This window comes from Zalophus californianus, chromosome 8 (assembly GCF_009762305.2).
Source record: "Zalophus californianus isolate mZalCal1 chromosome 8, mZalCal1.pri.v2, whole genome shotgun sequence".
Lineage (NCBI taxonomy): Eukaryota > Metazoa > Chordata > Mammalia > Carnivora > Otariidae > Zalophus > Zalophus californianus.
The window spans coordinates 63,840,866-63,856,542 of NC_045602.1; positions in this window are offsets into that span (position 1 = coordinate 63,840,866).

Below are 15,677 nucleotides of genomic sequence, written 5' to 3' on the forward strand. Positions count from 1 at the left end.
AATAAGAATGACCATGAGTGGACAGCTGTTGAGGCTGGGTGATGAGTACATGGTGGTTCATTAGATCAAGCTTGCCGAAAATCAACAACAACCCTAAATGTTTAAGAATATGGCTTTGATTAAATAATTTATGGTATATCCATGAGATAAAATAATATGCAGTCACTAAAATGATCTTTATATTATATATTATGTAGACTATTTAAGACTATTTGGGCATTCAGAATGTTCATAAAATATTAATAAATGCAAAAAGGTTACAAGGCAGCACACAGGCAATTATCCCCTTCAAATACATAGAATGAAAATAAAGCCCCCCAAATTAGCAGTAATTATCTCTAAGTGAGAGGATTATGGTGATTTTGATTTTCTTCTCTGTGCTTTTTTGTGTATTTTTTCAAATAAATATGCATCTATTTAGTTATTGTTTCTAATATCATTAAAACAAGGAAAAGAACAAGTATAGTGGAGAAAACTTTTCTCTGTAAGTGATGAAAACAAATTTTGTGTATTCTGTAAGAGGAGAAGTTTTTTTTTTTAAATGTAAACAAAGCCTTTTATGGTTATATGTTATAAAATAATGTATTACAACCACTTGGCTGGGAGAAGTCAAGGAAAAATAATTTTGTTATGTATATCTTGTTTAAGAAAGCAGTGTAGAATTTTTTTTTTTTTTAACAAGGAGGGGCCAAGGAGAAGGAGTCTAGCATATACGGAACACCTGGATTAAGCTACAAACATTACCCTTGCAATTCTCATTATAACTGTTGAGGTTTACTTATCTGTCTGTTTTACAGGTGAGGAAATAGAGATGTGAGTTCAGCAGCATGTAACTGCCAGAGCTGGGGTCAAGCCAAGGTCATCCTGGCTTCCGCTGGGCCTCTTGGTACTGTGTGGAAATCTGACCCTTTTATTCAGCTGTGTATTTCCTCAGGGTCAAAATGGTGTTGTAGTATTACCATGCTATAAAAGCTAAAGATCATATAATCTATGTTGTTATCCAGTTTCTTGAATATTCTCATTGAAGGGATTAAAATAAAGTTTGAAACTTAAAATCTATTTTATCTGAGAAAAAATTAAAATGGCAAGAAATATCTAAGTCCATAGTGTTGCCTGATAAATAATGTGATGACATCCCTTTTCTCTTGATTTTCCTGATGGGGGCATCTTTTAGCACAGTAGAACACCCACAATGACATCTGAAGTGGCTAAGGATCCCCAAGCTCTATCTCCTTAACCAGTATTAACATCACAGATTCTTTGATATGACCATTTAGAGCATTCTTATCAGGTAGGGTTTTGGGGGTATTGGGTCCTTGTTTTGTTTTACTTCAAGGGATACCTATTAAAGTGCATGTAGTCAAGTATACAGAGTGGAGTCCACTAACTGATAAGAAGGGTTAGTTAGTTGTCAAGGGGAGAGTCCAGAAAGGAAGAATGAGACACGTAACAGGTGAGCATTTTAATGAGGGAGGTGACCTGTCCCTGTTGGCACCTTCATTCCTTCCCTCCACAGCTTTGTTGAGCACCTGTTACGTGCCAGGCTATTAACTTGGTAAAGAGCCTCAGAAAAAAAATCTTTCAATACTTTCAAAGAAGATAGACTAGAAACATTTTATATGGTTGTAGATACAGTGTTGAGTTCAGCCTAGCTTAGTTATTGGGGCATTGGGCCTTTGCACACTTATAATGGACTAGTACTTATCAGTGAGTTGAAAGGTAAGAATTGAAAACACAGACACACAGTAAGCTACCTGGAACAACAAGGTGTACACACGCATGCACATGCATATTATATATGTATATAATCTTAGGAAATATTAATATATTTTAATTTGGACTTTAGGAATACGTTAAATATGGAAATCTTGGCCCTTTATAGCAGTGTGCTTCAGAGACCAAGAATCACGGTATTTTTGTAGGAGCCCATAATAGCATATTGACAGCACTGTTAGTTTTGCTTCCGAAATATATTAACGAAGATATTATCTTGATTATTTTGACCTTTCAGAGAGATTTCTCTTTAATTATAGTCTTTATCCCAATATAAGGGTAATCTCTTGACCAATCAATTCTCTTATCTCTATTCTAATAATTCTATAAAAATAACGTGAAAACAACATCAGCTCACATTTCTAGATTAAAAAAAATCATGGGTAATTGTTCTTAATGTTCTGGAGAAATTTGCATCTCTTGTAACTCAAGATTTCAAGTAGAAGTCTCCATTTGAGAGACTCAAGTAGCAAGTCTATTGTAAGTTTTTGCATTTTCTGAAAATTATGTGTTTTGCGGGGACTCTTAAGTTACTTTCCTTTTCTCTTTCTAATTACACCCATTATTATAGTTTTCTAAATACGGGAGCAATTGAGTGATTCTGCCTCATGAATAGAAGATGTAAGAGTAATGGATAATTAGAGCTGTCCTTTACCATCTCCGCACTTTTGGCAATTCTGTGACCTTCGTGTTTTTGTTTCTACCTTAGCATAAATCTTGGATCCCAGAAATAACTTCTTTCTGAATTTACACCAAATGCAGACAATCAATTGAAACTTGTTTGAGTATGTTTTAAAATGTCTTGAACCTTGATGAAACAGGTAGGAGATTTGGTTGCTTCAGAATTGCTAAGAATTATGTGCATGGCATTAGTCTTCCTTTGGTTTTTTGATACGAACTCTCCTCATGCATCACATTAATTATCAGCATATACATTTCATACACTGGGATAAATATCCAAGCCTATGATTAGCTGGGTCCTTCAATTTGAGTTGAATTGAATTTTGGTCTTGTTTGACTAAATATTACAGTCCATTTTGCTAGCATGTATTAAATGTGTAGTGTTCTATTTATTGCGGTTGAGGATCTTGTTCCGTGATCATCTTTCTGACCACTTAAGAAAGAGCATGAGTACTTATAAGTACTGCAAACACACTGGTCATTGAACATATCAATGAGTAAAAGGTGAGTGGGTTGGCAATAAATGAGAGAGAAGTACCTTTGTTTCAATATTTATTGAGGATTGTTTTTAATGAAGTGTTCTGTCTAGAGTGGACATATTGTCATTTTTCTCCCTCTTCATATCTCTTTAGTGGGTCAAGTTGCTGTCTGTGGCTGTATCTTCATTATTTAGAGATCTTGGAAAACGGTGAAAGTCTTACCTTAGGTATCAATTAAGTATTGGTGTTTTCCCTGAGTATGGCAGAGTAGAAATTCAAACTCTCTTATGCATATACCAACACACGCGCACGCACACACACACACACACACAATTGAACCAGTTTCCAATGTGTTCTAGTCTTCAGGTATGTTCTTAAAAATCTATTTCTGACCTTGCTTAATGATTTGATGATTAACCTCATTGCTCAGACCAGAATTCTTGGTCAAGACTGGGACCCTTGCCAGCTTCCCACATCTTCCCTATTCAACAATATATATTTTGTTAATTTTACCCAGTTAAAATTCTGAAAATTATAACTTATTAATTAAAAAATTCAAATGTATTTTCTCCTTTCATCCCCATTGGCACTGTGCTGTTAGAGTCTCATCTTGAATTACTACACCACCACCCTCACTGAGACACCTGCTTCCAATTTCACTACTTTCCAAATATCTATATTCTTAGCAAGATGTGTTTTTAACATTTACTTGCTTAAAACCCACTTTTTTTTTTTTTACCACCTTTCAGTGCATTATCCAAACTCTTTAATATCTCAGATAAGATCCGGTTTGATCTGTTTCAGCCTCCCTTTCCAATCCAATTTTTCCCATACTTCTTTTGCATCTTACCCTGAAGCTTCAAGGAACCATTTGCAATTCTTAGGATGCTTTGGGTTCTCTGGCGTCCTTGCCTGAAATGCCCTCTGCATTGGGTTGAATAGTATTGCCCCAAAATTTATGTTCATTAGAAACCTCAGAATGTTATCTTATTAGGAAATGAGGTCTTTGCAGATGTCATTAGCTAAGATGAAAGCATCTGAGGGGGTGGACCCCTAAATCCAATATGATTGATGTCCTTATAAGAAAAGGAGAAGAAACACCAGGAAGAAGTCCACATGAAGACAAAAGCAGAGATTGGAGTGTTGCATCTACAAGCTAGGGAATGCCAAGGATTGTGGCAACACCAGAAGCTAGGAAAGAGGCATGGATGTTTTCTCCCTCCTGTACTATAGAAGGAACCAACACTGCCAACACCTTACAAGCAGACTGCTAGCCTCCAGAACTGTGACAGAATGGATTTTAAAACTACCAAGTTTGTGGTAATTTGTTAGGGCAGCCCTCGGAAATTAATTATCCCTGCAGGCCCACTCCCAATTGAAGTAGCCTTTAGGACCTGCCAGGTCTGGGGTGGTGGTAGTGGGAGGGGCACCTCTGGGCACCAGGAGTTTCTCTGTTCTCTCACAGTGTTGGAACCACCAGCCAGTGAGCTCCTTGAAAGCACTACATGAACCTTGGCTGTCTGTGTCCAGCACATGGGAGAGGATTTTGTTGGTTACTTAAGATGACAGATTTCTGATGTGGGTTATCACACATTCCTTTTAATTCTTGTATTTTGTTTTGCTGCATTTTGTTTGTAAGGGAAGGCATAACCGAAGCATCAGGGGTGTTCATGATTTCGGCCTTTCTTGTGAGCAGCCCTGATGAATGGCTGGTTGTACCTCAGGCACAAAGTTCTGCAGTCAATGGAAAATCCCGTGTAGCTGTTGGTTAACCTTCCAGCAGAGATGAGCTCTTCTGGTTGGTGAGCTAGCTTCTTCAGCAATGGAGAGCTGGCTCTGTGGCCGTGGGATGGAAGAGATTTAAATCTGGGGAGCGGTCAGGGACCCTTGGTGAGGAAGAGGAGTCTGGGGCTAGAGTGTTGAAGTGAAACTCGGGGACATCTAGGGGTTGTTTGTTCAGAGTAATTAAATGAGGATAGTGGCCACGATTACCTACAATAAGTTCTTGGGTGTTGGGTACCTTTTTAGTCTTACTAGTTTCAATTCATTCATTCATTCATTACTAATTTCATTCATGCCCATTTTCCACCCCCAAACACTTCGTGCCCCTGCTCCCTCTCCACTCCACCATCCACATACTGAAAGTCACATTTTTATCTGCTGCTTCTGAAATTTCCTCAGATATCCCAATTTTCTTTCCTGTGATGGACCACTGTTTGCTGAGTGTCATTTCATTCTTCCCTTACAAGGTGACTAGAAGCGAAAAATGAGAGATGAAAATTCTGTTTTCTCTAGAACCAAGTCTCTTCCCTTTTGATTCATCAGAAGACAAAATGAATCTCAAAAGTCTTAATGAATTTTGATAGCTTTGTTGCACATCTAGAAAAATGTATCCTATGGAAAAAAAACACACCCCACACATCAATTATTTGGTTAACTGATGAGAAACTAAAGGACAAGTTTGGAAATTGTTCAAGTTTTCTATGAATATTCATAAATAATTAACATGCATCTCAATTTAGAACCTAACAGCAGTTCATTTAAATTTTTTGTTTTGTTTTTAATATCTGAGTTAATTATATGCTGAGGTCTAGTTGCTGGGTCTTTGCTAGTGGCGACTGAATACCTGCAGTTGGTGAAAATAATCCCGTGTTTCTGCGGTTTCACCATGTTCTCCACTGCTGACGGAAGACACATACCCACACCCTTTGAAAGACAACCTGCTTCCTAAGGGGGATGCTCTTTCTGCTTTCCTACTCGGAATCTTTTTACTAAGAAGTTTATACCTTTTGAGGGTAAATTCCTTTCTTTAGCATTTTTTACTAGAAGTGCAAATAAAGAGAAAGAAGCAGGAAAAGATGTAAATGGTGAAAAGCTACATTGCTACCTGCTCCTGGGGTTTTCAGCCCCTAGAGTGGCCGTGCGCTTAGCCCTGAGAGGGATAGGAGATTGCAAACCCCTACGGGTAAAAAACACCAGGAAGAGCTCGGTCTAACCGGGTAGAAAGGACGCCTGTACTTTGTGAAACAAGGCTACACAGAAGAATAATCAGAGCCCTGGGCTGTTAGCAGGAGGGAGGCCATTCGGGGACTGCCCCTTTTGTCTCTTCGCCTTGTACAGGCTGGAGGATGGAATAATTGTGGACAAAGGGTCCGAGGAGGGTGGAGGGTAGGGTATGAACTCTTCAGGAAGCTGCTTTCAGCTTTATTTACCGTCCCATCTTTGAGCCAATCACCCTGTCCATTCGCGAGCCACGGCCCGGGCGCTGACTGCGGGGTAACACTGCCATCTAGTGGCCGCCTCGCCCCCCGCGAGCCCGCGTTCCTTGCCCTCTCGCTGCCTCCGTCGCTCTCTCTCTTCCTCCCTCGCTCTCCCTCGCTCGCGCGCTCTCTCTCATTCTCTCTCTCTCTTTTTAAAAAAGGTTTTTATCCAGTCAAAGAAAAAAAAAACTGGCTCTTGGAAAACAACCAACTCTGTTGGAACTCAGAGATAATAATCAGTTTCTCTGGGCTTGTGAAATTGGCTCATTAAGCTTGCTTTTTAACAGAAAATATTGGAAGCGATTAAGTCTGCTTTACTGAGTGGGCATGAAATGGCCAACCTTCGGCCACCCACAGCTCCTAGGTGCCTGGCGCCGTTTTATGCATGCAGCGTAATGTCTTTACTTGAAGTGCTGTTTATTCATCACCTGCTTATTTATCTCTTTGCATTTGGCAGGCACATCGATCAATGTTAAACTGTCACACAAGGTTATTTTTCTTTTACATAACAGTATAGGCCTAAGGTAGTGGCATATTAAAAGTAATAACTTTCTAACTTGTAGCTCAAGATGACAACCCCATTTTTACCCGAATATATTACAGCAAGGAATTCCTCATTCCATTCTCCCTTGCCCTCCCCTTGCTCCTCTAGTACTCAGCTCTTCCAAGGTCAAAGGCTTCATTCCGCCTTGATTCCCTCCCACTTTGCATGCCACTCAGTTTCCCCTTCACCTCCAGTTATCTGCAGCTTTTAGGCTGATAAGCCCACAGCGAACATTCTGTCCACCTGGTGTACACATCTTGCTTGCTCCTCTTTATGGTGACATTTACCCCTTTGCATAAAGATGTGGTGAAGAAGCAAAAAAGCGTCTTCAAGTGGTGGTGAAGGTTGCGATAGTCTTATGTTTCCATCCCCCCAGCCAGCTCGCTAAATGTGGCGGAAGGTTGCTGTTTTTTATTTTCCTTTGGAGTTAGAACAGGCCACAACAACAGCAACTACAGACCCATCAAAAAATAGAATTAAAAAACATCTGAAAGCAACTAGTATTGCTTTGAAGCAACTGGTGTTCCTTTGGGGCTTTTAAGTTGAGTTGTTCCCCCCTTCCTTTCTTTGGTTTTAGCTTGGTTTGTGTTGCTTTCAAACTACCCAGTTTGTGACGCCCCCTCTCTTGGCAATAGGCCAAGCAGGCTTTCTTTGTACAAGCAGGTTTTCTTTTTCTTTCTTTCATTCCTTTTTTTTTTCTCCAGTCCAACCTAAAAATGCCTACAGATAGAATATCAGATCTTTTTAGTATCAAATTTCAAAGTGGCCCTTAGAATTCTTTCCTGCCCTTGATCTCTCGGTTTGGATTTCAACTCAGACTTGGACTCTGTTGCTAAATATGCCTTGGACAGTGGCTATCTAATACAATGTTTTGATAATCTTGTGTACACAGGAATTAAGCATTTTACCGTAGTACATTGTTGCACAACTATTCTTGTGACCACACCCACTCTGATAATCTACTTCTGTGTACACCAAAATAGCTCATCTAGGAAGTGTGAGAAGGAAAGTGTAAATGGTTAAGAAAATATAGTCCAGCAGACTATCGAAACACCCTGCTTTGGAGGCTCACAAGCTTCGCACTGAATGTGGCCCAGCTTTTGGATTTACTTACACATTTCTGTGCATAGGAAGATGGTGGAATGCTGATCCCTGGTGATCTGTTTTATCATGGGTAGCACAGCCCCAGAAAAAAAGCACATCCATTTAAAAAAAAATGCAGCCCACCCTGTGTCTATGCTCCTACGATCAATATTTGCATTAAAGTGGTTTAAATGTATGTGGCTCTGAGGCTGTCCATTCTTTCAACCTGACCTGCTGCATTGATTAGGGCTAGTGATAGAAGGGGAAAGAGCAAATCGGGCGAGGAAAAGAATTAAGAGGAAAAATAGAAGAAAATGAAAGCTGTTGTTATGAGTCCTGTAGGAGATATACTTTAAGTCATTCATTGATGCCATATTTGCTCAGCAGTCTACCCTGTGGGAGAATCTCTCCGTCTCCCTCATAGGGCTATTTTGTCTTTCAAAAAACCTACAGGAGTTCTGATTGCCTCTAGGACAGGGCAACTTACTAGCTTGTGGTTAACAGCCAAATGTGTAGAGGCCAATGCCTATATTTAGCTCCTTGTCTTTCATGCTTTCTTGGTGCCTCAGTGGTCAGTATTTTTGAGCCATAGTTTGGTTGACTAAAATCTCATTAATAACACTTACACCCACTACTTATTAAATGCTTATTTTGTGTGAGATGTTGCTGAGTTCTTTAGGGATAGCAACTAAACTGATCCTTTAAAGCAGCCCGTGCAGGGGTCATTCTGATCCCTTTTTCACATTTGGCATCCAAGGATGGATTATAACTAGTCCAAAGTCAAACCACCAATAAAAGGCAGAAACTCCTCAAATCACATCTCTGATTCTAAAGCCCAGACTCTTACCCATTGTGCTAGGTAATGCTGTGTTTGGGAACTGCTTTTCTCTTTTGGGATGTTTTGTCAGAGTAAACATCAGACTTAACACTGCTCTGTGTATGAAGAGATGTAATGTCCACTGTATAATAGTGGAACCCTTTGTTGTATCACCATAGAAACTTTCAATTATTTGGAGCAAAAAAATATTTTCCGTGGAGACTTGGTTGGCAATTGATCTCACAGAGAAGGCAAGACTGTCGCCAAGAGCAGAGCTACTCCATATTGGTACTTTGTTCTCCTTCTGCCATGGCACAGAGATAACCCATCTATTTCTTGCTGGGGAAGCAATATATCTCAAGGAAATCTAAAAGTTTCTGAGATGAACCACTTCAGGGAGCTCATTTGTGGGTTAATTGGACTGGAGTATAAGGACTATCATATCTATTTACAATAACTTGTAAATAGAATATTAAAGAATTATGTGCTGAGTAACTATCGTTGTTCCAGATAAGATATACTTCTCAACATTGAAGAACTGATTCTATAGTTAAGGATAAAAAGCTGACTATGAAAGAGTTAAAGTCCTTCACAAGAAAGAATGTTCCTTGCTGAGCTATCTAGAAAGTAAATTTAGGAGGGATAGAGAAAACAGAGAGAGCATTGGGACATGAAGTGTTTGGGGGAGACCTTGTAGAGTTGGACTTGAAGATAGGTGAATAGAGCATAAGTTGGAGGACAGAAGACATTCAGAAAGGAGAAATATAGGAGTATAGTTGAGAATTTTTGTTTTTAGGGTTTTATTTTTAAGTAATCTCTACACCCAATGTGGGGCTCAAACTCAAAGCCCCGAGATCAAGAGTCACATGCTCTACCGACTGGGTCAGCCAGGCACCCCGAGTATAGTTTGGAATTTTGGAATGAGTGTCAGTGCTCAAGCTAATGTTCGTATGTCATGGATGGTGGGGGTTGCGTTGGGCTAGACCGCAAAGACTTTGAAGGTTGAGATTCCACAGTTCAAACACCCTTGCAGGAAAGTATCCTCTTTTATTGTCTCAGGGAATCAGGCAAATTTGTCTGCCGAAATTACAGCTTGGAAATTTGACCTACTTAGGGCATTGCTTGGAGCACTGGAGTTTCAAACAAGTCCTTCGCTCTGAAGGAAGAATCTCTTGATACTTTCATTTTCTCAAGGATGAAAAGAAATTAAAAGTAACACATGTGAAGATTTTACTTATGAGGCTAACTTGAAGCAGGAGAATTACCTCAAGAGAGAAATAGAAAGGTGAAAGTAATTTTCCAAATCTGAAATCTTTGGAGCAGTGTGTTGACAAGTTTGCTTTTTACCAAACTGGTACATGAAAATCTAACTTATTAGAGAGTGCAATTTGTCTGTAACAATCATTCACATTAGAAAAGGCTTTTCTGTAAGAGTGCTTTAAACTGAAATTCCTTTGTACATTTTAAATGTGCTTCGATGTCGTCACCTAAACGCAGACCAATAAACAAATAAACAAAAACAAAAACAAAACAAAAACCACCCACAAACAAAAAGCCCGACTCATAAATAGCTTTCAAGGAATCATATCAACGAGTTCATAAAACAAGGCACACAGTTATAGGTTGCTGTCACATTTTAGACTGAGTTAGATAATAATGCCAATGATTATAAGGCATGAGTGAATGTATGATTTTAGGAATGTCCTACATGGTTAGAAACACAGATTCCAGAAGAATTTAGTTATTCTTGTAAAAACTCAGGTTTGAAATAACAGCAAGCATAATAACTGACAAGTAAGTGCTTTAGGATGAGGCTCCATAAGTCAGTCCATGTAGGGATCAAACTTTGGCTTACATCATCTCATGTTGAGTGAGTCCCTTTGTTTACCTCTCTGTTTTTCTGATTTCTCATTAAAGAAGGAATTCTTGTATCCTAGATCAGTGGTTCTCAAAGGGCAGTTCTCAGAAAAGTAGCATCAGTACGACATGAAAATTTGTTAGAAATGCAAATTCTTGGACCTCATCCCTGAACCACGAAGTCAGAAGCCTGGGATGGGCCTGGCAGTCTGTGTTTTAACAAATGCTTCAGGTGATTCTGATCCATGCTGAATTTGAGAACCACTGTCTTATTTTCTAAAATACATTGTCTTATGCTGCGCTTAAATACTTTTGGTTGAAATCAAAGGATGTTTTATTTCTGCACAAATAATTTCAAAGCCCTTTTCTTGTATCGTCCTGCCTGCTTTGCATTGTTCTCATCCTTCTGATGACACCTGCTGTACCTCACTGCTCTCCCTTTTACCCTCCTGCTTTATTTTCCACCCATCTATGTGGGGTGCTTCAGGTTACCTCCACAGAGCATGAGTGTAAGGATTTTCCTCTTTTTCTGATGGCAATTTGCCATTCAGGGAGTTAAGAAAAAACCTGTTTTCTATATTTGAAGTAGTGTTCTAGGTAGGTCAGATTGTTTGAAGTTTGATCATCAGATAAGTGAAATGATATTTATATATCACTTGAAATAAAAATTCTTTTTAGTTAGGTAAAGATTGATAAGTCTCACAATAATCTTTCTCAGTGATCATTTAATTTCAGTTGGCTTAAGATGCTATTTGTATTAAGTTAACAGGGTGCTAATTTAACATAGGTTTATAGTCATTTGAAGCCATTTTCATTCATTAAGAAAAATATCTCTCTAGATTAGATTATCATAAGGGTTTGAATAGCAACAGGGATTCCTTTATGTAGGCCTGAGGATTTTCCAGATGAGTGCACACTCTGTTTCACCGCCCTCTTGAAAAGTGTAGAATTTTTTTTTACTAGAGAGCTGGGCACTGACAGTGGTACCCAGCTTTGCCTTTGCCAAACAAAACAAAAACACATGCACACATTCTGCACCAGATTCATATATTGTTTCTATAATTTATTATGATTTATATAATTCCAGTACATAGTATACATAGCATAATTTCAATATCCTGATTTATAATTTTTAGAACATTTTAGACATATCCAGCATCAAAATTCTTTTTTTTCTCTTGATGTTAGTTTTTTTTTAAGTTTTTATTTATTTATTCATGAGAGACAGAGAGAGAGAGGCAGAGGGAGAAGCAGGCTCCCTGCTGAGCAGGGAGCCCGATGTGGGACTCGATCCCAGGACCCTGGGATCATGACCTGAGCCGAAGGCAGACGCTCAACCATCTGAGCCACCCAGGCTCCCTTGATGTTAGTTTTTTAAAAATAGTATTAAGTATAATGAAATGTCTGTAGCCTGACTGCTTTCCATCCCCAAAGTACGTGGCAAAAAAATATGCATTCCCATTTGATTTCCCAAAAGGCATAAATTGCAGAGGACCTTAGAAGATTATTTAACTTCTTTTGAAGAGACCTTCTGTCTAGTGTATAGAACATGGTCTTCACAAGTGTTTGATACACTCTCACCCCAGGAGCCATTTCAAACAGTTGGAGACATGTGCCCTTGCTTTGTTCCATCCTGGGCTTTGTCTCTAGCAGTTCTGAGTTTCCTAGTTTCCTGAGTTTCTGTGGATTTTACTCTCAGGGCTATCTAAGCACTTAGAGAGAATTTGCTCTCTAGCTACTTGGAATTCACTCATCCAAGTTCTGGCCTTGGAACTCTCTATCCTTAGCCACTTGAACAACAATCTCAATAAGCCTCTATTTGAAGTGATTCTAACCAGTTTAACCTTTAGAACTAATGAAGAAAATGAGAAAGCCAAGAAAATGATAATGGAGCAGTACTAGCTGGGCACAATGGATTTTTCCATTCATTGAAGCTCTCCTAGTCTGTCAGAATATTTGCAAATCTTTCAGAGGAAAGGATTGTAGGATAATGAAACTCAAATTTGTGTAATTTACTTTTTTGTGATAGATATATTGGTGATTAATTACAGAACTTTAACTGTATAATGAATTTGACCACAGGTTTATTTAAGCTGAATTACCTTCAAATAATCTTTCTTGCTTTAAATTTCAAAGTAAGAACTCCTAGCCATGCAGCAGGAAGCTTGAATTTGTTGGGCTTCCTAAGCACCTCTTTCTGGGACTGGTGGTGCCCAAGTAGAGAAGAATCTTGACTTATCAGAAAGGTTTGGAGGTAGAATTTACAGAGTTAAGACAGGAGAGTATTATATTGCTCCTTTTTCTTTGCAACACTCATAAGTTTTATATAATGTAAATCTATTTCTGAAATTCAGCAAAGTGTCATTAATATATGATGCTTCTAGCAAACTTTCTGACTATTGAAGGCAGAACAGTATATTCCCTTAAGGAAATGAAAGCTTCTGAGTGTGTTTCTGACTCCATGGAAATGTGTATCGAAAGTTTCAGGAGTCTGTAGGGCCAAAATAATAGTTAAAATTAATCTGAATTGGAGGGGTTATGAAAGACAAGCAAATAGTACAAGTATTATGTAAGGCACACAAATTAGGTTCAGATTTAACTCTTCTGCAAACTTTTATTTTATCAGCTTAATTCCTGGTTTACCAATTTAATGCTTACCCAGGTATTACCTACTGAATAATCTAGGTTATGAACCAAAACTTGTCTCCGTTTTGTGGCAGAATGGTAATTAACTCATCTCTAATTCTGAAAGCTATTGTGAACAGAAAACTCTTGAGCGATCAGGTAGACATTGTCCTGGTTTCTAAGATTAAAAAAAGAAGAATGGTTAAGAGCCCATGTGCTGACAGATCTGGGTTCAAATGCCTATTTTCCAACTGTGATTAGATTTAACTTGAATATATGTCTTTTTTTTTTTATTTCATATACTCATAGAACAGGGGCTGCACAACTACGGCTCATGTACCAAATCCAGTTTGCCTCCTTTTTTTGCAAATAAGGTTTTATTGGGACTTATATGTTTATCTATACACATATTATCTGTGGCTTTGTTCACACTACAAGGCAGAGACCACATGGCCCACAAAGACTAAAGTATTACTACTCGGCCCTTCACAGAAAAAGTTTGCCAACTCCATTGATGTCATGATCCCATTGTCTGCTTTTCTTGAATGAGGTAGGTTTATGGGAATTGGAGAAAATGTAGTCTCATCAGGTAGAGAAAAAACATACTACCTTAGTAGTTGGAACTTGAATTCTCTTTGCATTTATATCACTTCTCTCTCTGTCAACTTAGAAAATCACGTCACCACTCTGACTCTTGGTATCCTCATCTGTGGCAAAAGGAAGTTGGTCTGTGTGGTTTCCAAGGTCTCTTTCTTTCTTTTTTCCTTTCTTATCTTTCTATTAATTCAAACTGTTCCTGGCTATACTTACCGAGGACAGCTTTCCCTAACTGTTCCTGCCCAAATTCACTTCTTCCTCTGAGCTCTATAACATTGGTACATAGTCACACATTGTATTGTAGTGCCTGTTTCCTTTGTATGATATTGATATTTGTTCTTGCTTATTATTTTAAATTACAAGCTCCCTGAGAGTAGGAACTGTGTATTCTTCCTCTCCATATTCCTAACAGGTGTGTTTGAAGTGGACACTAAGTATTATCGTTATCTTTGTATTATGGAACTTTCAGGACATACAAACAATTGTCCCACATGTTCTAAAAGGCCCGGGTCTAGTGTTTTTGCACTTATATAAAAGTCACTGAGTTGAGACAGATTTACATGGATAGAAACAGGATGTGGACTGACCTAGATGTTTGTCCCGAGAGAAGCAGCTAGAGGGTGCAGTGAATGGGTTACCCTGCCCAAGTAGGAAAAAATTATATGAACAGTTGTGGGAGATGACAGATGTGTATTGGAGATCTAAAATTTATATCCCCAATCCAGATTAAAGTGTACAATTCTCATTATACTGGTGAAAGTGAAAAGACTAGAGGATGTTTTATATACTATAGTGTACAAACGGGAGCCATTGTCTTAACGGGGGACTTTTTGTTGTTGCTACTATTTCTTGATTTTCTACAATGGACTTCAGCGTTTATGGAGAAAATACAAAAGAGGCAGCCTTTTCTTTCATTCCATGTGGTGGGATAAAGATGGACAGTCATCCTACCCATCTGCCCTCCTGGTTATTTGGTTTATAGTGACTTAGCCTTTGGAAGAGTGTTTGAATAAGGTACACCCATGCAACTGTTACTACCTTACTTCTCATTGGTATTTAAAATAAGTAGGATCGTTCTATTGCTACTGCAGTGTTTTTGTTCTCTGGTTGAGAGATTGTGACAGTTCAGTTTGTTATTAGAAATAAGTGTAGCTTACCATGCAAAGACATATGATGGCTAAAGCCTTGGCATGGCAAGGTGGTAGTTAGCTGAACTAGATCCAGCATCAAGAGACAAACTTATTCAATGGGAAGCGTTGAAACAATATCACAGGGACTTCTCTCCTCTTCGTTGGTCTTCAGCGTGTCTATTAATGTAGTGAGAACTATGTACTCCCCGTGGCCGGGGGCTGCCTATCACTGCACCATATGCTTTCTATTATATTCAACTTAAAAAAAAAAGAGACCCCTCAGACCAATGAGTAATTTCTAAATAGAATTGCAACTTGTTTTGAAAATACGGAAGAACACACAGAACCGTTTATCATTTTCAAGAACACCAAGCACTGGCATAATTTGTTTACTTCACTGCCTCACAAATGATAAAACATGCTTTAAGAAGAAAAGTAATTTAGGATCACAGCAGATTCTGATTCAACAACGACCTGAAACACATACCAGAAAGAGAAAGAAGACTGTACATTTTTACTTCATTTTTAATTGTTTTGTTAGGTTCCCACAAGTTTCTAGATATGGTAGGGGGCACATAGAAGAAATCATCCCAGGCTTCCAAAAAGCTGGATTTATCCCTTGGTACATGAAAAGAACACTGCATAAAACAGACTCATAAGACTCATTGCCATATCTGCCCACCCTTGTCAATGTGGATATCATTCAAAAGACAAGTGTGTATGTGTATGTGTGTGTGTTGTGTGTTTATTATGGCAACACTTCTTAAGTTTTTCACCAAAATTACTTCTGTGTGGAAGAATTTCTGACTGAGTCTTTAAAACATTTTTTGG